Source organism: Lepus europaeus, chromosome 5 (assembly GCF_033115175.1).
Source record: "Lepus europaeus isolate LE1 chromosome 5, mLepTim1.pri, whole genome shotgun sequence".
Taxonomy (NCBI): Eukaryota; Metazoa; Chordata; class Mammalia; order Lagomorpha; family Leporidae; genus Lepus; species Lepus europaeus.
This window is the reverse complement of record NC_084831.1, coordinates 5,600,777-5,623,350: the sequence shown is the minus strand read 5'-3', so window position 1 is coordinate 5,623,350 and position 22,574 is coordinate 5,600,777.

Below are 22,574 nucleotides of genomic sequence, written 5' to 3'. Positions count from 1 at the left end.
TTTCTTCTCTTAAGGTAACCTCAGCCCCTCTTAAGGCCTGGCTGATTGTGCCAGGCCTCCTGGGGTCTCCAGGTTGGACACCTTAGTCTGGGTGGGTGCAGTGTGTGACACGGCCAAGGCCCCCACCCACCCACCCCACTGTGGCCTAGGATTGCTCTCAAACACTGACAAGCAAAGCCTTGCTTCCACCTGTGGCCATGCACATGGCAGCTCAAAGATCTCAATCTGAAGGTTGATTTGGAAGGGCTGTCAATCACGGGACAGGACGTGCAGTCTCGCTGGGGCGTTTGACATCGGGTTTACTCAGTCTTCAAGTTCACATTAGTAAATCTTAAAGTTTGTTCTAATGTCAGCATTTCCCAGCACTTCCATTTGAGGTGACAGTTCTAACGTAGGGGAGAACCTTACAGACCGGACAACATAGCGGCTGCCACCAGGGTGCTGGCCCTGCTGTTGGGGCTTACCTTGCAAGCCCTGGGTACATGAGGCCCAGGATCTGGAAAGTTCTGTGCCTAACTTTGCTGGCGCTGAAGGGCAGGATTGCAGACCAGTGGGCCTGGGCCTGAGGCACCGAAGCTTTCACACCCTGTTCTGAGAGCCTCCTTGATGAGACTGAGAGGCCTGGGGTCTGGAAGACTGGCGTGGAGGAACTGCAGGAGCAGAGGTGTTTGCTCGGGAGCAGCTCAGTGCCCCCAGAACTGGCTTTGCACGGCCATTTTCACACTTGATGTTACAAGTCCTGTCCCATGGTGATGCTCTGTGGTTGGCCAGGAAGCCTCAGGCCTCACCCTGGACAGGGTGGACTCCTGTGGTAAAGGGAAGGGGGCGCGGGCATGGGGAGCACCCTGAGACACTGGGGAGCAGACAGGTCCCCGGGAACAGCAGAGCTGTGTCTGGGGAGGGGCCGAGCCAGGCTCCTCCAAGCATGGGGACCCGGTACTGCTGCCCTGCGGGATCCGCAGTCATGGCCGTGCCTTCTGATGTCGATGCTGGCTGCTCCCTCTCCCGTCTGAAATGGAGCTGATGGTACAACAGTGCCGCCCACCTCATGGCTTGCATATGAGTCAATTACCAGTTCACTGAGACGCCCACTCAGTAAGTGAGCTAAACAGGCACCCGTAGAGTACTTGAGCGAGTTCCCGGGAATGGAACTACAAGGTGTTTATTTTAGTGCAGAACATTAGAAATCTGTACCGCCTGCCCTACGCCTTTCCCCTGAGCTTTCTGAAGACCCTTGTGCACCTGCAAGAGAGGCCCAGGGGAGGGGCAGGGTGTCCTGCTGATGGGCAGGTTGCTCAGGAGGTCCTGGTGCTTCTCCCTGGGCTCCTGGGAGCTTCCCACTCCCAAGCCTTGTCCCTTCGTGTTGTCAGCTTCCTGGAGGTGCGCTCAGTAACCGGTGTCCAGGTGACAAACCCGTGGGCATCCTGGAAGGTCCTTGACCTGCCCCCAGCCCCAGCCAACCTATGGTGGTGGTGGTGTTTTTTTTTTTTCTAGTTAGTTGACAAAATTCTTTTTTTTTTTTTTTTTTTTTTACAGGCAGAGTGGACAGTGAGAGAGAGAGAGACAGAGAGAAAGGTCTTCTTTTGCCGTTGGGTCACCCTCCAATGGCCGCCGCGGTAGCGCGCTGCGGCCGGCGCACCGCGCTGTTCCGATGGCAGGAGCCAGGTGCCTATCCTGGTCTCCCATGGGGTGCAGAGCCCAAACACTTGGGCCATCCTCCACTGCACTCCCTGGCCACAGCAGAGAGCTGGCCTGGAAGAGGGGCAACCGGGACAGGATTGGTGCCCCGACCGGGACTAGAACCCGGTGTGCCGGCGCCGCAAGGCGGAGGATTAGCCTGTTGAGCCACGGCGCCGGCCGACAAAATTCTTTTAAAAAACACATTTCACATAGAAATGTCCATTCCTGGGTTCTATGAGGTAGGAAAATGGCCAGCAGACAGCACTGGGCCTGGATTCCCAAAAGGTAACTCCTGCATGGCAGCTGGAGGTTTAACCTGCCTGCTTCCCTCACCTGCCTGCCTGTCTGGACCTCTGGGACCCCTGGGCCACAGCAGCTTCCCAGTTCCCTCTTCTGTGAACATTCTGCAGCGTTTCCAGGGCTCCTCTGCCAGGGACAGTGGCCTCCCCGTGCCTGGAGGCGGCAAGGACTCCGTGCTGGTCAGCGCTGGCAGGAGGCGGGCTGGCCAGTGCCAGTCTGGCTGCTTCCTGCTGGGTTTGCTGCAGAGTGGGGGGGGGGGGGACGGGACTGGTAATCAGGGCTGCTGCCCCCTGGGGAGGGAATGAGAGCAGACTCATTTGCATATGTGACCTAAGACAGTAATTAAACCCAGGCGCCCCAGGGGTGAGGAGTAAGCACATTAATTCAGGAGCAATTAAAACCCTCGGTCCTCGCCTGTGCACAGCCGCCTTCGGGCTCCCTCCTCACCGGCACGCGTTCTGGCGAGGCTGCGCTGGGGCCGGGCCAGCAGGAGCTGCACTGCGGCCCTGATGCTGTGCGGGACAAAGTGCTTGTCTTCTGTTTGCCTGTTCCAGACTATTTACCTGAGTCAAACGGCTCCCATCCACTGACAGTCTCCAGATGCCCACAACAGCTGGCCGGGGCCAAAGCCAGGAGCCAGGAGCACACTGCAGGTCTCCCAGTGGGTGGCAGGGACCCAGTTCCTTGAGCCGTCACCTGCTGCCTCCCAGGCCTACGTTAGGAAGCTACTGTTGGAGCCTGGAGCTGGGCCTCCAACCCCAGCAATCTGAGAGAAAGCAGGCTTTTATCTTGGTGGTAGTAACAAGTCAATATAATTTGCCATTTAAGCCATTTAAATTTTTGTCCCTTTATTTTAAAATAGTACAGAGAAGTATAAAGAGTTAAATGGGCACACATAAATCTATTTTTTAAAAAAGATTTATTATTTATTTGAAAGGCAAAGTTACAGATAGGGGAGGTCTTCCATCTGCTGGTTCACTCCCCAGGAGCCACAAAGGCCGGAGCTGGGCTGATCCGAAGCCAGGAGCCAGGCAGGAGCTTCTCCCAGGTCTCCCACGCGGGTGCAGGGCCCAAGGACTTGGGCCATCTTCTGCTGCTTTCCCGGGCCACAGCAGAGAGCTGGGTGGGAAGTGAAGCAACTGGGTCTCAAACCAGCGCCCACATGGGATGCCGGCACCGCAGGCGGAGGTTACACCACAGCATGGCCCCTCTATCAGAGTTTTTTGATGTTAATTTTCATGAAGTGCACTTTATAAATTTTCTTTTGAGGCCTGGGCTTCGGAGGCGAGGTGGCGTCTCCTGAGGGCTGAGTAGTCTCGGCTCTGACTTTGGAGCAGAACTCGGGGTGTCTGGTTGTTCAGCACCGCTGGTTGAAAAGATGCCTTCCAGGGACAAACGCCCACGGGTCACTGTGGAAACTTGGAGAAGGTGGCGATCCAGACAGCACGCTCCAAGGTCGCGGCCGCTCCCAGCGCCCACCTGCCTCCCTCTGTGGCTGTTGCCACTGAGACCAGAGCCCCCCCGGGGACCCTAGGCTGCCCTGCCTGCGCTGAGACGCACCCAGGACCGTGGAAAGCCTGCAGGCCGGCTGCCTGCCATGTGGACCAGGCTCCGGGCTGGAACGCCGGTTGCCTGAGGGCCGTGGCACCCCCGGCTCCACGGCAAGACAATGGGGAGCTCCTTCAGTCCGGCCAGACCCTCCCCGCCACTCCTGGAGCAGTGGGCAGGTGAGGCCCTGCCGCCAGGGGGCGCGGTAGAGCTGCCCTGAGTGCCTGTCCGCGGCTTCTTCCAGGCTTCCCTCTGGGCAGCCCCAGCTGCTGGCCGGGCCTTGCTGTTCCCCGTGGACACAGGGTACCCAGGAACAGCACAGGAGCGGTGCAGAAACTGTCACTGAGCAGAAAATTCTTGGACATCAAGTGCTGTCCACACCTGCCCTGTCCCATGTCCCCATCTTGACTTCTGAGCCTCTGGGCAAACACAGTCCTCCCGCCTTCGAATTCCTGAGACAAAGAAGCGGGTTCAGAACGAGGCCTCGCATGCTCACCCCAACCACGGGCACCACGAGGCCTGCCCTAGTCTCACCTGGGCAGGTGCGGGCCTGGGAGCGCCTGCCTTGTGCACCTGCTTTGAAAAATGATTTATTTTTATTTGTTTGAAATGCAGAGATACCCAGAGAGAGAGAGAGAGGAGAAATCTTCCATCCACTGGTTCACCCACCAAATGGACACAACGGCCAACACTGGCCAGGCCGAAAGCCAGGAGCCAGGAGCTTCTCCCTGGGTTCCCATGTCGGTGGCTAAGGGCCCAAGCACTTGGGCCATCTTCTGTTGCTTTCCCAGGCTCATTAACAGAACTAGGGGCCAGCGCCGCGGCTCACTTGGCTAATCATCTGCCTGCGGCGCCGGCACCCCAGGTTCTAGTTCCTGTCGGGGCGCCGGATTCTGTCCCAGTTGCTCCTCTTCCAGTCCAGCTCTCTGCTGTGGCCTGGGAGTGCAGTGGAGGATGGCCCAGGTCCTTGGGCCCTGCACCCACATGGGAGACCAGGAGGAAGCACCTGGCTCCTGGCTTTGGATTGGCGCAGCACCGGCTGTAGCGGCCGGCTGTAGCGGCTATTTGGGGGGTGAACCAACGGAAGGAAGACCTTTCTCTCTGGCTCTCTCTCTCTCTCTCTCTGACTGTCTAACTCTGCCTGTCAAAAACAAACAAACAAACAAACAAACAGGAAAGTAGGTCGGAAACGGAGCAGCCGAGTCTGATGGCAGCACCCAATTGAATGATGGCATTGCTGGCAGTGGGTTAACCCACTACGCCACAGCTCTGTGCACCTGCTTTAAAGGCACCCATGGATGTATGCGAAGGTGGCCTCTGTGGTTCAACCACAGATTGGGTGGGGAATTTCCCACAGGTGTCCTGCGCCATTCCCATCACCCGGAGACACAGCATCTGTGTCCAGATGCTGTGGGGTCATTCAGGAGGAGTCTGTGCGCATTAGAGGGGCCAGGAGCATAGCGACTCAGGACAGAAGTCGCTGCTGACCTCGGGTGCTCCAGTGCCTTCCCCTGCCCAGGGATCCACAGTCCTGACTGGCTCCTGCAAAGGCCCAGTGCCACGCCCTAAGTCCTGCTCACAGGGCACCAGGGGAACTGGGAACCGGGCCTCCTGGGACTGCGCACAAACGAGGTGGGGCGAGCAGGGCCACTCAGGAAGCACAGCCAGGCCCCTTGGGGCCTTAGGCCACACCCCTCACAAACACAGGGCCCCGTTTGTCAAGCTGAAGGTGGTGCCGGGTTCCCACGGGCCCAGCACCGTCAAGCTCCCTGCCTGTGTTGTTTCCCTCTGTAAGGGCTTCCTCCTCCTTTCTTCCATCCCCGGGATGGCAAAAGTAACAGAAGCAAGACTCAAAGCTCCCTGTCCGGCCTCCGTGGAGACGGTGGAGGGAAGCTCAGCTGTCCTGGAGGAAGAGCAGAGGCAGGTGCAGGACAGCCTGCAGAGCTGACCCAGCGGAGAAAACAACGGCCCCGCAGCCCTCCCCTGGCCCCAGTCTCCTTTTGGTTTTGCCACGGCTGGGCACCCATCCTGGGGCCATGACCTGGTTGGGGGAAGAATTTTGTTTTCTATTTAAAATTTTTCATTTTGTATTTGAAAGGCAGAGAGACAGACATATCTTCCATCCTCTGGTTCAGTCCCCTGTGCCCCCCAACAACCAGGTTGAGCCAGGTCTTCCATGGGAGTGGCAGAGGCCCAAGCACTTGAGCCATCATCTGTTGCCTCCCAGGCACATTAGCAGGAAGCTGGATCAGAGGTGGAGTGGGAGGGCCTTGAACCGGTGCTCATATGGGTTGTGGGCGTCCCGAGCAGCAGTTTGACCTGCTGTACCACGGTGCCCGCCCCACAGCCTATTTTGAAGATGGAACTTGATTTGCCAGTGCATTGGCTACGGGGTGCTTATAAGAAGGAAGTCTAGGATGATTCCGATGGCTTGGTTCCGACACTGGAAGGAGGGCGCTGCCACTGACTGAGCTGGGAAGACCCAGGGAGGGAGCGCACGGCGTTGGCTTTAGCGCTAGTCACTTTGAGATGCCTTTATACTTCTGTGCAGGCGGAGTTCACTTGGGAGTTGTCAGCATGAAGTTGCACGTACGCTGTGAGCACTGGGAAGAGGAAGCCGAGGACTGGACCCTTCCACCATGTGGAGGCTGGAACAATGAAGTAACCAGGTGCCCAGATTTCTCCCAGGCTTGCATATTTTGGTATTTGAAACGATGTTTTTTTAGGCTCAGGCATTGCGGTATAGAAGGTTAAGCTATCTCTTGGGATGCTTACATACCGTCAGAATACCTGGTTCAAGTCCCACCTTCACTTCTTTTTTTTTTTTATTTTTTAAAATTTGTTTTATTTATTTGAAAGAGTTACAGAGAGAGGTGGAGACACAGAGAGAGAGAAAAGTCTTCCACGTGCTGGCTCACTCCTCAAATGGCCATAATGGCTGGAGCTGAGCCAATCTGAAGCCAGGAGCCAAGAGCTTCTTCCAGGTCTCCCAAATGAGTGCAGGGGCCCAAGGACTTGGGCCATCTTCTGCTTTCCCAGGCCATAGCAGAGAGCTGGATTGAAGTGGAGCAGCCTGGACTCAAACTGGTGCCCATATGGGATGCTGGTGCCGTAGGCTAGGGCTTTAACCTACTGTGCCATAGCACCAGCCTCCCACCTCCACTCTGATCCATTTTACTGCTAGTGTGCATTGGGGGCAGCAGATGATGGACAAAATATTTGAGTTCCTGCCACCCACATGGGACACCAAGTTGGAGTTTCTGGCTCCTGGCTTTGGCGTGGCTCAGCCCCAGCTGTTGTGGGCATTTTGGGGAGTGAACCAGCAGATGGAAGGTATCTCTCTCTCTCTCTTTCTCTCTCTCACTTTCTCTACCTCTGCCACTCTGTCTTTCAAATAACTAATCAACCAACTAAATAAAACCATAAAGAACTTACAATAACTTTATAATAACTATAAAATTGGGAAATTTAAATGAGACAAACTAGAAAAAAACAAATTTATTTGAAAGCAGAGAGGGAGAGACAAAGAGAGAGAGAAGGCCAGTGCCGTGGCACAGTAGGTTAATCCTCTGCCTGTGGTGCCAGCATCCCATATGGGCACCGTTTCTAGTCCCGGCTGCCCCTCTTCCGATCCAGCTCTCTGCTGTGGCCTGGAAAAGCAGTAGAAGATGGCCCAAGTGCTTGGGCCCCTGCACCTGCGTGGGAGACTGGGAAGAAGCTCCTGGCTCCTGGCTTCGGATCGGCTCAGCTCCGGCTGTTGCGGCCATCTGGGGAGTGAACCAGCGGAAGGAAGACCTTTCTCTCTGTCTCTTCCTCTCACTGTCTGTAGCTCTCTCAAATAAATAAATAAACAAAATCTTTAAAAAAAAAAAAAAAAAAAAACAAAGAGAGAGAGAGTTCTCATTCTCTGGTTCACTCCTCAAATGCCTGCAACAGCCGGGCCTGGGCAAGCCAGAAGCCAAGAGCCAGGAGCTCCTTCCATGTCTCCCACGTGGTGGCAGGGACCCGCGTGCTGCAGCCGTCACCTGCTGCCTCCTGGGTGCACATTAGCAGGAAGCAGAGGTGGGACTTGATACCATGGGATTCCAATATAGGACGTGGGCATCCCAAGCAGCGTCTTAACTGCTGCACCAAACACCTGTCCCTATTTTTGTTGTATTTCACTCTTCAAACTATTGAGGCTTTGTTTGGGGCACCGCAAAAGATTGGACATTGATCCCCACCCCCGTAGGCACAGCACGCAGTGACTTTATCCGGAAGGGCTCTTCCTGGTCTAATCCTCCGCTTGATCATTGCTGATTAGCAATGCATCCATGTCTTCTCTAGCAAGACGGCAGTGAGGCTGAAGTAATGCAAGATGATCTATTCAGGGGGCCCAGTGCTGTGGCACAGCAGGTAAAGCCACCGCCTGCCGTGCAGGCATCCCATATGGGTGCCGGTTCAAGTCCCAGCTGCTCCACTTCTGATCCAGCTCTCTGCTTATGGCCTGGGAAGGCTGTAGAGGATGATGGCCTTGGGCCCCTGTACCCATGTAGGAGACCCAGAAGAAGCTCCTGGCTCCTGGCTTCGGATCGGCACAGCTCCAGCTGGTGCAGCCATCTTGGGAGTGAACCAGCGGATGGAAGACCTCTCTATCTCTCCTCTCTCTCTCTCTCTCTCTCTCTCTCTCTCTGCCCCTGCCTCTCTGTAACTCTGCCTTTCAAATAAATAAATGAATCTTAAAAAAAAAAAAAAAAGATGGCCTAGTCAGTCTATTTTCAGATGCAGCACAGTTTACTTACCAGCCTCAAAGGACTGCCACACGGCGAATGATACTGAAAGCATTGTGGGGGGCTTCCAAAGTACTAGCTAAATCTAAAGTGACACTCTGCTCCCAGACAAAAGTCTTACATAGGAAGGGAGCAAATATTTGTGTGACAGCCAGTTATTATACTTGTGGATAACTTTGACATTCTTATGCTTTGTTGTTCTTTTTGGTGAGCGTGCAACACTGATCTTGGAGCAGGTGTTCGGGTGCAGTGGTTAAGCCATCACTTGCAACGCCCACATCTCTCCTCTGCTTCCAATCCAGTTTCCTGCTAGTGCTCACCCTGGGAGGTAGCAGACAATTGCTCGAGTACTCGGATTCCCACCACCCCTGAGGGAGGTTCCCAGGGGAGCTCCTGACTCCTCGCTTCAGCCTGGCCCTGCCCTGGCTGTTGCAGGCATTTGGGGAGTGGGCCAGCAGATGGAAGATCGCTGTCTCTTCCTCTCTTCTACTCTGCCTTTCAAACAAAAATAAAAACCCTTCAAAAACTGACAGGTGTTCCTCTGTAAGGGACAAATTGACAAAGGGGCTGTTGGTTAACGTCCCAGTGACCTGGCGAGTGTATCCTTAGCACAGGAAGCAGCCCAATGTACTTTAGAGGCTGATTTATTGCATTTATATGATACTTTTAAATGTTTGTGTTTTGGGGCACTGGCGTTGTGGTATAGCTGGTAAGGGCGCTGGCCTGCAATGCCAGCAATCCATTGGGCGCTGGCTCGTGTCCTGGCTGCTCCTCTTCTGATCTAGCTCTCTGCTAATGGTCTGGGAAAGGCACTGGAGAATGACCCAACTGTGTGGGCCCCTGCCACCCATGTGGAAGACCTGGATGAAGCTCCTGGCTCCGGCCTGGGCATTGCAGCCATCTGCGGAGTGAACCAGTAGATGGAAGATCCCCCTCTCTCTCTGTCTCTCTGTGTTGATTACTTTAATTAGAAATATTTTTAAAGATTTATTTATTTATTTATTTGAAGGTCAGAGTTACACAGAGAGAGGAAAGGCAGAGAGAGAGAGAGAGAGAGAGAGAGAGAGAGGTCTTCTATCTGCTGGTTCACTCCCCAGTTGGCCGCAACGGCCGGAGCTGTGCCAATCCGAAGCCAGGATCCAGGTACCTCTTACCAGTCTCCCACGTGGGTGTAGGGGCTCAAGGATTTGGGCCATCCTCTACTGCTTTCCCAGGCCATAGCAGAGAGCTGGATTGGAAGTGGAGCAGCTGGGACTTGAACCGGTGCCCATATGGGATGGTGGTACTGCAGGCGGTGGCTTTACCTGCTATGCCCCAGTGCCGGCCCCAGAAATATTTAATATAAAAGGACTCTGTTAACATTTGTGTGTTTTTCCGTTTTTCAGCTTTGCTTTTTTGTGCAAAGGCTCTTACCAACGACCGGGAGATACACTTTTGGAGCACTGGTTTCTGAGTTATAACCAAGGACAAATGAGTTAGGAATCCGTTGGCCACTTTACGAATATAGATCGCGTTTATTTGACAAGGTGGTAATTATTTGCTACCCAGAAATGCTGAAGGGCATCTGGTTAACGTGGTGAAGTGTTGACAATCCACAGATCCCGTACCTGAGTCAGATCTTTGTAGACAAATAGTGGGGATGTGGAGGTACTTGTGAAATTATTTCTCAATTAGCCAGTGTAAGAATCAGCCAAATGACCCCATAAAGACTTTCACCTTTTAGGTGAGCCCTGTTAAATAATGGACTGTGAAATGTAGGGGAGCAGAGTGCAAGTACAGCTCGCAGCCTTGGCATTGGCCAGAAATCCTATATAACTCCGGGACAGCCTGGAGAGACTGTTTTGGACGCAGTCCAAGGGAATTTAATTAAACTGTGATATTTTGCCAGATAAAGCCCCAGAATGCAGCACTCCTTGGTGCTGCAGGGCACACACGGAATGCGTCAGCAGGGATGCGAGGGGTGAGTGGTGAAGTCCCGCACAAAGGAAGGAGCTTCGGTGGTTGTTGGCAGGTTTCGCGCTGGTGAGTGTGAAGGTGAGGGAGAAACCTCGCGTTCTAGAAATGGCCACGACACCTTCCCATGGTGCCAGAACAGTACGTGGTGAGCTATTCCACACCTCTGTTCAATGGAAGTTGTTTTAAAAACTGCTTTAGGGGGCCAGCGCGGTGGTATAGTAGGCTAAGCCTCCACTTGCAGTGCCGGCATCACATATCGGTGTCAGTTCAAGTCCCTGCTGCTCCACTTCCCATCCAGCTCTCTGCTATGGCCTGGGAAAGCAGCAGAAGATGGCCCAAGTGCTTGGGCTCCTGCACCCGTGTGGGAGACCTGGAAGAAGCTCCTGGTTCCTGATTTCAGATTGGCCCAGCTCTGGCCATTGTGGCCACTTGGGGAGTGAACCAATGGACGGAAGATCTCTCTCTGTCTCTTCATCTCTCTGTAATTCTACCGCTCAAATAAATAAATAAAATATTTCAAAAAATTGTTTGAATGCATGTGTTTTTGATATTTAGATGAGAAATCAGTCTCATCTAAATTTTCACTCAGAATACTCCAAAAATAGTGAGGTTTTAGAAATCGCAGCTGATAAAATGGAACACACAAAGGCAAATAACTGAAAAATTTGGTTAGTGTGATTATTTATTTGAAAGACAGAATTATAAAGAGGAGGAGGAGAAGAGAGACACAGAGAGAGAGAGAGAGAGAGAGAGAGAGAGATCTTCCATCCTCTGGTTCACTCACCAAAATAGTTGTACCCAGGAGCCAGGAGCTTCATCTGGTTTTCTTGCGTGGGTGCAGGGGCCCAATTACTTGGGCCATCCTCCACTTCTTCTTTTTTTTTTTTTTTTTGACAGGCAGAGTGGACAGTGAGAGAGAGAGAGAGACAGAGAGAAAGGTCTTCCTTTGCCGTTGGTCCACCCTCCAATGGCCGCCGTGACCAGCGCGCTGCGGCCAGCGCACCGCGCTGATCTGAAGGCAGGAGCCAGGTGCTTCTCCTGGTCTCCTGTGGGTGCAGGGCCCAAGCACTTGGGCCATCCTCCACTGCACTCCCGGGCCACAGCAGAGAGCTGGCCTGGAAGAGGGGCAACCGGGACAGAATCCAGCGCCCCGACCGGGACTAGGACCCAGTGTGCCGGCGCCGCAAGGCAGAGGATTAGCCTATGGAGCCGTGGCGCCGGCCCATCCTCCACTTCTTTCCCAGGCAAATTAGCAGGGAACTGGATTGGAAGTGGAGCAGCTGGGACATGAACTGGAGCCATATAGGATGCAGGCATTACAGGTGGCAGCCTTATCTGCTGTGCCACTACACCAGGCCCAATTATCATGGTTTTTTTTTTTAAAGATCTATTATTTATTTATTCATTTATTTATTTACTTATCTGAAAGGTAGAGTGACATACAGGAAGAGACAGAGAGAGTGTGATCTTTCATCTGCTGGTCCGCTCCCCATATGCCTGACAGCAGGGCTGACCCAGGTCAAAGCCAGGAGCCAGGCCTCCCGCGTGGGTGGCAGGGCCTTCGCTTCTTTCCCAGGGGCTTCAGCAGGAAGCTGGAGGTGGAGCAGCTGGGACCTGAGCCAGCACTGCCATGTGAGATGACAGTGTCGGGAGCGCAGCTTGCCCCACTGCACCACAACACTAGCCAGCTGCCATGATACGGAACTGTGGACAGTGGAGGAAAAAGGATCAAATGTTATGCTTGTGAAATGGTATCTTTTTTATTTTAAAATTGTATTTATTTATTTGAAAGGCAGAGTGACAGAGAGACAGAATCTGCATCTGCTGGTTAGCTGCCCCCAAATGTCCACAACACTTGGCCAGTGCAAGATTCAGCCGAATGATTGATTTGGGGTTGGTCCATCCAGTTGGGGCTGGTCCAGGCTGAAACCAGAAACCAAAAACTCCACAGGGCCCATGCTTTTGAGCTATCAGGCTTTGCCTCCCGGGGGGTGCATTAGTAGGAAGCTGGATCGGAAGCAGAGGGGCTGGGACTCGAACCAGGCACCCAGTATGAGAAGCAGTCATCTCAAGCAGTATCTTAACTGCTGGGCCAAGCACCTGCCCCCCCCCCCCCGATATTATTATTTTGCCATTTCTTTCCAAATAGAACATCTTCATTTATTCAACTAGATTTGAATGTAGTCCAACAAGATCCTTTCATTACATGTTCGAGTATTACAATATTTGGAATTTTAAATGCCATGGTTTAAATGCTCACATTGATGGGAATATTTGGCCATTCTGGGCCAAACCAGAGTAAAAAGACAAGTGAGCTCCTTGCATGTTGGGGGCTCCCCCTGCCTCTCCAGCCCTCAACAATCCTGACATTTGATGGCTGCCGCAGACAGAGGTCATTCTGGCACGTGGCTTGGAGCACATCTGTTCCTGTCATGGGACTGTGGACCACGCTGCTCAGGCTGGGGGGGGGCCCCATCTGCACGTCAGTGGGAAGCTGGGCAGGCTCATCCTGCAAGCAGCGGGGGCTGTGGGGGGGGCAACCAGGCTTCAAGGTCCATGCCCAGTGGACAGGGAAAGCCCCTGAGGTGGCCGTTCTTGGCTGGCTGTGCCCTTAGAGCAGTGGTCTGTGCCCTTCTGAGTCATGGACAGGATGAGGGGCTGGCGCGTGTCGCAGCAGGTGAAGCCACCGCCTGAGACATGGGTGTCCCGTACGGGTGGTCGTGTCCTGGCTGTTCCACCTTCCATCCAGCCCCCTGCCCAGTGGGAGCCATGGATCCGCCTAACCCCGCAGTGCAAGGACCAGATACAGGACTCACGGTCATGCTCGCACACACAGTCACTCACACTGTCTCTTCTTTCTTTCTTTTTTTCAAAACTTTAATGTGTCATTTACAATGCATTTTTTAAAGATTTATTTATTTATTTAAAGGGCAGAGTTAGAGAGAGAGAGAGAAAGAGAGAGAGAGAGAGAGAGAGAGAGAGAGATCTTCCATCCATTGGTTCACTCCCCAAATAGCAGCAATGGCCAGAGCTGGGTTGATCTGAGGCTAGGAGCCAGGAGCCTCCTCCAGGTCTCCCATGTGGGTGGTAGGTTCATCTTGTGCTATTTTCCCAGACACATTAGCAAGGAGCTGGGTTGGAAGTGCAGCAGCTGGCACTTGAACCAGGGCTCATGTGGGGTCTGGCATTGCAGGTGGAAGTTTAACCTGCTCAGTCACAAAGCTGGCCCCTGGGTGCTGTGGTGTAGTGGGTGAAGCTGCTGCCTGCAGTGCCGGCATCCAGGCACTGGTTCGAGTCCTGGCTGTTCCACTTCTGATCCGGCTCTCTGCTATGGTCTGGGAAGGCAGTAGAAGATGGCCCAAGTCCTTGGGCTCTGCACCCTTGTGGAAGACCCAGAGAAAGCTCCTGGCTCCTGGCTTTAGATTAGTGCACTTCTGGCTGTTGCAGCCTTCCAGGGAGTGAACCAGTGGATGGAAGACCTCTCTCTCTCTCTCTCTCTCTCTCTCTCTCTCTGTAACTCTGCCTTTCAAATAAATAAATACATCTTAAAAAAAAAAAAAGCCAGCTTCTGTCTTTTTTATGGGTGGCAGGAGCCCAAGCACTTGGACCATCAATTGATGCTTTGCAGGCAGACTGTCAGGGAGTGGAATGGGAAGGGGGTCAGCTGGGACTCAAACCAGCACTTTGATACGCACCTGGGATGCAGGTATCTCAACTGGTGACAACCTGATGCGCCAAAACACCGCCCTCTCCTTTTCTTTTGAAGGATAATGCCACTAAATACGAAATTTTACGCTTTAAAATTTCACTCCACTCTGTTCTTGCCCGCGTGGTTTCTGTAGAAAAGCCCAATGAGTCCACTGTAATTCTTTAAAAAAATGGTTTATTTGAAAGTCAGAGTTGGTAGAGGGGGAGATCTTCCATCTACTGGTTCACTCCCCAGATGGTGGCCACGATGGCCAGTGCTGAGTCAGGCTGAAGCCAGGGGCCAGATGCTGCTTCCAGCGCTCCAGTGTCGGGGGCAGGGGCCCTAACACTTTGGCTATCCTCCGCTGTTTTTCCCAGGCCATTAGCAGGGAGCTGGATTGGAAGCAAGGTAGCTAAGACGAGGACTGATGCCCATATGTGGTGCCAGTGTCATAGGCCATGCCAGCTTTACTTGTTACGCCATAATGCCGGCTCCTAGTCCACTGTAATTCTTATTTCTGCTCCTCTGTATATGTAAGGTTGGTTGGCTTCTTTTTCTTTGATTTTCTGTAGTTTGAATATGAGACCCCTGTATGTAGATTGTTTTGCATTTCTGCTACTTGGTGGTCTCTGAGATTCCTGAATCTGTGGTTTGGTGTCTGATACTGATCTTGGAAAAGTTTCAGTCATTATGGACTGGAATATGTCTTCTGTTCTTGTCTCTCTTTCTTCTCCTTCTGGTATTCCCATTACACAGAGTTACGCCTCTTGGAGTCATCCCACGGGTCTTGGGTATTCTCTTTCTGTTTTCAGTCTTCTCTTTGCTTTTTCAGTTTGGGAAGTTCTCACTGGCATCTCTTCCAGCACCTGGATTCCTTGGCTGTGCCCAGTCTACTACTGAGCTCATCAAAGCAGCTCTTCATTTCTGTCACAATATACTTTTTTTTCTTTACATTTTTCATTTATTCTATTTGAGTATTTACTTGAAAGGCAGAGAGGCACGAAGTGTGAGAGACAGATACAGAGCTCCTCCAACCATTGGTTTGCTCCCCCAAAGCCTGAAAATCACGGGGGTTGAGCCAGGCTGAACCCAGGAGCTAGGAACTCATCCCCAGGTCTCCTGTGTGTGCAGCGGGGACTCAGCTGCTCCATCTATCACGGCTGCCTCCCACGGGCTGCATCAGCAAGGAGCTGGGATCAGAAGCAGAGTTGGGATTCAAACCCAGGCATCCTGATACAGGATGTGGGCGCCTCGGGCAGTGTCTTAACTGTTGTGCCAAATGTCTGTCCCTGCAGTATTTACTTCTGAATTGTTCTCAGAATTTATATCTCTCCACTTTCATTATCCGTGTGTTCTGATATGTCATCTGGTTTTTCCATTAAAGACTTCTGTAAATTAATGATAGTTATTTTAAATTCCTGGTCTGCTAATCCCAACAGCACTGCCATATCTGAGTCTGTTTTGATGCTTGCTTTGCCTCTTCAAATTCTGTTGTTTGCCTCTTATTTTTATTTATTTTTCTTTTTAAAAAATTTTTGCATATTTATTTATTTATTTGAAGGGCAGTGTTACAGAGAGGCAGAGGCAGAGAGAGAGAGAGAGGTCTTCCATCTGCTGGTTTACTCCCCAGTTGGCCACAATGGCCGGAGATGTGCTGATCCGAAGCCAGGAGCCTGGAGCTGCCTCCGAGTCTTCCCATGCAGGTGCAGGAGCCCAAGGACTTGGGCCATCTTGCACTGCTTTCCCAGGCCATGACAGAGAGCTGGATTGGAAGTGGAGCAGTAGGGACTTGAACTGGCACCCATATGGGATGCTGGCACTGCAGGCAGCAGCTTTACCCACTATGCCACAGCACCGGCCCCCAAGAAATAAATCTTTAAAAAACAGTTTTAAGCTGAGGAGTGGCATAATTTAACCTCCTCTTTGAAAGGTTCTGGCTGGCAGGGTTAAGAAGAAGCCATGTGCAGGACAAGATTAGAAGCAGGGAAACCAGAAGTTAGGAGGTCGCTACATCCATTTAGGAAAGAGGTGACAGAGACTTGGGGTGAGGTGACAGTGGAGGAGGTGGAGTTTGGAGGTGTGGCCGATGTGGGTGTGAGGCCCTTGGAGGTTTCAGTCCCCATGATGGGAAGGATGGAGGTGCCATGGACTGAGATGGGGAGGAAGTCAGGTGAGGCAGGTGTTTAGTTCTGGATGTGTGAAAATCAGCTTTCATACCAGGACATTGGTACCGAGTGGCATTTAGGTGTATGTGTCTCCATTTCAGGGGAGGGTCTGGGTTGGAGGTGTAAATCAGAATCATTCGCTGCTATGACAGTGCCTCCCCCAAGGTGCTTATACTGGGAACCTCATCTGCAAGCTCATGTTGTGGGTGTTTGGAGGTGGGGCTCTGCACCATGGGGTGCAGAGCAGAGACTGGAGCTGGCAAGCTGGCTCTGGCTCACCTGGGACGCCCCTGCCATGTGGGGGTGCACAAAGAAGACTCTGCCAGGTGCCAGCCCCCTGGTCTTGGACTTCCTCGCTTCCAGAACTGTGAGAAATAAATTTATTTTCTTTATTAATTACCCAGGCTGTGGTATGCTGTGACAGCAGCAAGAAACAGAACAAGACATTAGCAACTGAGTGAATGAAATCAACAGGGGATTGAGTGCAGGCAGAGAAGAGATCGGGAGCTGAAGCAGCCCAGGGGTCCCAGCGTTTAGAAAGCCACCAAAAGAGAAGGAAACGCTTAGAAGAGCTACCATGGGGCCAGCACTGTGGTGCAGAGGGTTGATGCCCTGGCCTGAAGCACCGGCATCCCATATGGCTGCCGGTTCGAGACCCAGCTGCTCCACTTCTGATCCAGCTCTCTGCTATGGCCTGGGAAAGCAGTGGAAGATGGCCCAAGTCCTTGGGTCCCTGCGTGGGAGACCCGGAAGAAGCTCCTGGCTCCTGGCTTCGGATTGGCGCAGCTCTGGCCGTTGCAGCCAGTTGGGTAGTGAACCAGAGGATGGAAGACCTCTCTCTCTGCCTTTCCTTCTCTCTCTGTGTAACTCTGACTTTCAAATAAATAAATAAATCTGTAAAAAAAATTATAAAAGAAGTTGCCATGGAAGTAGCCGTGATCAGTTGCAGCAAATGCTGCCTGACCAAGCAAATGTTGAAAGATCAAGAATGTGGATGACTGAGAATTAGCTGTTGTTAGCAACACGGAGCTTGTGGGTGATCCTGATAGAAAAAATTTTGGTGGAGAGTTTGGGTCAAAGTGAAATTGAAGTGGATTTAAAAGAAGAGGAGGAAAAAAAGGATTTGGAGACAGTGAGGCTTTTTTTGTTTTAAGATTGATTTTTATTTATTTGAAAGGCAGAGTTAACAAAGAAAGAGAGGGAGAGACAGAGTTCTTCCATCCACTGGTTCTCTCTCCAAATGGATGCAATGGCCAGGGCTGGGCCAGGACAAAGTCAGGAGCCAGGAGCTTCTTCCAGGTCTCCCATGGGGGTGCAGTGGCCCAACCACCTGAGCTGTCTTGTGCTGCCCTCCCAGCAGGGACCTGGATCGGAAGTGGAGCAGCTGGGACCCGAACCAGTGCCACATGGATATTGGCATTGCAGGTGGCGGCTTAAACCACTAAGCCACCACGCCAGCCAATGTGACATTATTTTAAAACTGTTTTACTGCAGGGACTGGTGCTATGGCGTAGTGGGTAAAGCTGCTGCCTGCAGTGCTGGCATCTCATATGAGCACTGGTTCGAGTCCTGGCTGCTCCACTTGCGATCCAGCTCCCTGCTATGGCCTGGAAAAGCAGCGGAGGATGGCCCAAGTCCCTGGGCCCCTGCACCCGCATGGTAGACCCAGAAGAAGCTCCTGGTTCCTGGCTTCACATAGGCCCAGCTCTTGCCGTTGCGGCCATTTGGGGACTGAACTTGTGGATGGAAGACCTCGCTCTCTCTTTCTCACTCTGCCTCTGCCTCTCTGAAACTCTGCCTTTCAAATTAAGTAAAGAAATTAAAAAAAAAAAAAAAAGTCTAACTGCAGACGGAAGCAATGAAATAGGGTAAAGTTAATGTGTGAAGTGTAGGCAGAGAAGGCTTAGGGAGGGAGAAATAACATCTTAATTATGTTCTGATGGGGACGACGTAGCAGAGCGACAGCAGAATGTCTGAGTGATAGAGTCAGGAGAGGGGGTGGGATCAAGCACAAGCGGGGGCTGGGTTTGATGGGAACACAGGTGATTCATCTGCCAAGGCAGGCAGGCAGCCAGACTGCGGGGAGCAGCGGAAGCGCAGGTGCGGGGAGGGGGAAGTCTGTGCAGTGTCTGCTGATTGCGACCACACTCACCGCGAGGTCAGAAAGAACCCGGACCGAGAGTGAGGACAAGGGAGGACACGCCGGGGGTCTGAGCAGAAAGGAGAGGCTGGAAATAACTGGGTGGGAGACGAGGAGGGAAATTAATCTGGATGAGTGCTGTGTGATTGCCAAGGGGCATTAAGAGTCTACTTGAGGTTTGTGGTCATGAATTTGAAAGGGAAATGAGTCAGTGCGGTGCCAGCCTCGTGTGGCTGCACAGGTGCAGATGCCGAGCAGGCAGTGAGCTGGAGTTACCACCAGGGAGTGTTAGGAGGCGAGGGGACACCCAGGCGAGAGGACCACCAGAGATGGTGGAACGTGAGCTGGAGTTACCACCAGGGAGTGTTAGGAGGCGAGGGGACACCCAGGCGAGAGGACCACCAGAGATGGTGGAACGTGAGCTGGAGTTACCAGGGAGTGTTAGGAGGCGAGGGGACACCCAGCGAGAGGACCACCAGAGATGGTGGAACGTGAACAGGACGAGCAGGGAAGAGGACCTGAGTCACTGGAGATACAGCATTAGGACCCACTCAGATTTGCCCTGGGGAGATAAGAATCTGCTTCTGCAGGGAGAATTCTCCACTGACACATGTGTGTGTAGTCTAACCACGGGCTCTCAGAAAATACTTAAAATCCAAACACTGCATGTGGGGCCGACGTTCTGGCCCTGAGAGTTGAGCCTCCATCTGCAGCACCGGCAGCCCCTATGAGTTCCAGTTCCAGTCCCGGCTGCTCCACTTCCCACTAGTGCACCTGGGAAAGCAGCAGAGGATGGCCCCAAGTGCTTGGGCCCTTGCCACCAACATGGGAGGCCCCGATGGAGTTCCAGGGTCCTGCCTTTGGCCTGGCCCAGCCCTGGCCTTTGTACACATTTAGTGAACCAGTGGTTAGAAGATCTCTGCCTCTCCCTATCTCTCTGTAATTCTGCCTTTTAAATAAATAAATCCCTGAAACAAAACAGTGCTGGTGGCTTTGTACACTTCAATTTATTTGTCTATTTTACTCTGTATAAAAATTAGTTAATATATGGGGTCAGCTCTCTGTGTAGCCGGTAAAGCCACTGCCTGCACTGCCAGCATCCCATATGGGTGCTGGTTCGAGTCCCCGCTGCTTCACTTCCAATCCAGCTCTCTGTTTTGGCCTGGGAAAGCAGTGGAAGATGGCCCAAATGCTTGGGCCCTTGCACCTGTGTGAGAGACCTAGAAAAAGCTTCTGGCTCCTGCCTTAGATCGGCCCAGCTCCGGCTGTAGCAACCATCTGAGGAGTGAACCAGCGGGTGGAAGATCTCTCTCTCTCTGCCTCTGCCTCTCTGTAACTCTGCCTTCCAAACAAATAAATAAATCTTTTTTTTTTTTTTTGACAGGCAGAGTGGACAGTGAGAGAGAGAGAGAGAGAGACAGAGAGAAAGGTCTTCCTTTTTACCGTTGGTTCACCCTCCAATGGCCGCTGCGGCCGGCGCATCTCGCTGATCCGAAGCCAGGAGCCAGGTGCTTATCCTGGTCTCCCATGCGAGTACAGGGCCCAAGCACGTGGGCCATCCTCCACTAACTTCCCGGGCCACAGCAGAGAGCTGGCCTGGAAGAGGGGCAACCGGGATAGAATCCGGCGCCCCAACCAGGACTAGAACCCAGTGTGCCGGCGCCGCAAGGCGGAGGATTAGCCTGTTGAGCCACGGCGCCGGCCACAAATAAATAAATCTTAAAAAAAAATAAATTAGCATGTTAAAAAATTAGTTCATATAAATATTATAGGACAAAGCATTTGTTTTACATAACAGAAACTGATTTGATACATTTTAGTGACTTTTAATAAATAGTTTTTTTTTAAAGATTTATTTTGAGGCTGGTATTGTGGCATAGCAGGTAGAGTCACAGCCTGCAATGCCAGCATCCCATATGGGCACCAGTTCTGTCTCAGCTGCTCCACTTCCAATCTAGCTACCTGCTAATGCACCTGGGAAAGCACAAGAAGATGGCCCAAGTGCTCTGCCTTTCAAATAAATGAAATAAACCTTTTTAAAAATATTTTCTCCTTAAATATCTTTCTTTTTTATTTGAAAGGCAGAGTTACAGATTGAGGTGGAGAGACAAAGAGAGAAAGAGAGAAAGAGATCTATCCGCTGGTTCATTCCCCAAATGGCCTCAACAGCCGGGGCTGGGCCAGGCCAAAGCCAGGAGCCAGGAGCTCCATCCAGGTCTCCCACGTGGGTGCAGGGGCCCAAGGACTTGAGCCATCTTCCATTGCTTTCCCAGGTGCATTAGCAGGGAGCTGGATCAGAAGTGGAATAGCCAGGATTCGAACTGGCACCCATATAGGAAGCTGGTGTCACAGGTGGAGGCTTAAGCCGCTATATTGCAATGCCAGCCACCTGAAAAGATTTATTTCTTCAGGGAGGGAGAGAGAGAGAGAGAGAGGTCTTCCAACTCCTGGTTCATTCTCCCAAATGCTCATAACAACTGGGGGCTGAGCCAGGCTGAAACCAGGAGCCAGGAACTCAGCCCAGGACTCTCATGTGGGCAGCAGAGATCCAATTGCTTGAGCCACCACCTGCTGCCTCCCAGGGTCTGCATTAGCAGGCAGCTGAAGTCAGGTGCCAGAGCCAGGTGTCAAACCCAGGCACTCCGATACAGCACGTGGGTGTCCAAGGCAGTGACAACCATTGTGCCAAATACCAATCCCTAAGATGTTTTTAAAGAGAAAAAAAAATGAGCTCCAGTTGAAACCCAAGTGAGCATTTACTGTTAATTTAGGTCATCTCTTTAGATTCACAAAGAACTTATTTTATTTATTTGAAAGGCAGAGTTAGAGTGAGAGAGAGAGAGAGAGAGAGAGAGAGAGATCTTGCATCCAGCAGTTCACTCCCTAAATGGCTGCAACTTGGTCCAGCACTGGACCAGGTCAAAGCCAGGAACCAAGAGCTTCATCTGGATCTCTCATGTGGATGCAGGGGCCCAAGGGCTTGGCCTATCCTCTGCCGGTTTCCTGGGCGCATTAGCAGGGAGATGGATCAGAAAAACAGTCCATTTAATCCATTGTGCCACAGCGCTGGCCTCAGTAAATAAATCCTAAAAAAAAAAAATAAGATAAGATGCTCTTATTGCACATCTGAGTGCTTAGGTTCAGCTCCTGGCTCTAGCTCCCAGTTTCCACCTTCGCGACAATGTAGATCCTGGAAGGCAGCAGGAGCATGGGTCTCTGCCACCCTCGTGGGAGTTCTGCACTGAATTCCTAGTTCCCGGCTGCAGCCTGATGAGACGGAGTCCTGGCCGTCCTGGGCACCTGGGGAGTGAACTAGATGATGAAGGCTTTGTCGCTAAAACAGCAATGAAATACTTCACAGCTGAGATTTAGTTTTTTTTTTTTTTTTTTTTGACAGGCAGAGTGAACAGTGAGAGAGAGAGACAGAGAGAAAGGTCTTCCTTTTTGCCGTTGGTTCACCCTTCAATGGCCACCGTGCCCAGCGCGCTGAGGCTGGCGCACCGCACTGTTCCAAAGCCAGGAGCCAGATGCTTCTCCTGGTCTCCCATGCGGGTGCAGGGCCCAAGGACCTGGGCCATCCTCCACTGCACTTCCGGGCCACAGCAGAGAGCTGGTCTGGAAGAGGGGCAACCAGGACAGAATCCGGCACCCCGACCGGGACTAGAACCTGGTGTGCTGGCGCCGCAAGGCGGAGGATTAGCCTGTTAACCCATGGCACCAGCTGAGATTTAGTTTTACTCTTGCTCTTTGTTTTTTTGACAACACCCATACCAGAAGCACATTATGGTATTTGCATTTTTTTTTTAAACAGGCAGAGTGGATAGTGAGAGAGAGAGAGAGAGACAGGTCTTCCTTTGCCGTTGGTTCACCCTCCAATGGCCGGCGCACCGCGCTGATCCAAAGGCAAGAGCCAGGTGCTTCTCCTGGTCTTCCATGGGGTGCAGGGCGCAAGCACCTGGGCCATCCTCCACTGCACTCCCGGGCCACAGCAGAGAGCTGGCCTGGAAGAGGGGCAACCGGGACAGAATCCGGTGCCCGGACCGGGACTAGAACCCGGGGTGCCAGCGCCGCAGGCGGAGGATTAGCCTATTGAGCTGTGGCACGGGCTGGTATTTGCATTTGATTGTTGACTGACTATCAGAGATTGGGCCCTTAGGAGGGACAAATGCCTTTCTCAGCGGGGGTGGATTTGTTCTCTCAGAGCTGCCTCTCCTTTATTGCTCCTTTTATTTTCACCACGCCCTTGTCTTCCCAAACTCCAGAAATGTGTGTGTGTGTGTGTGTGAGAGAGAGAGAGAGAGAGAGAGCGCGCGCGAGCGAGAGCGCAT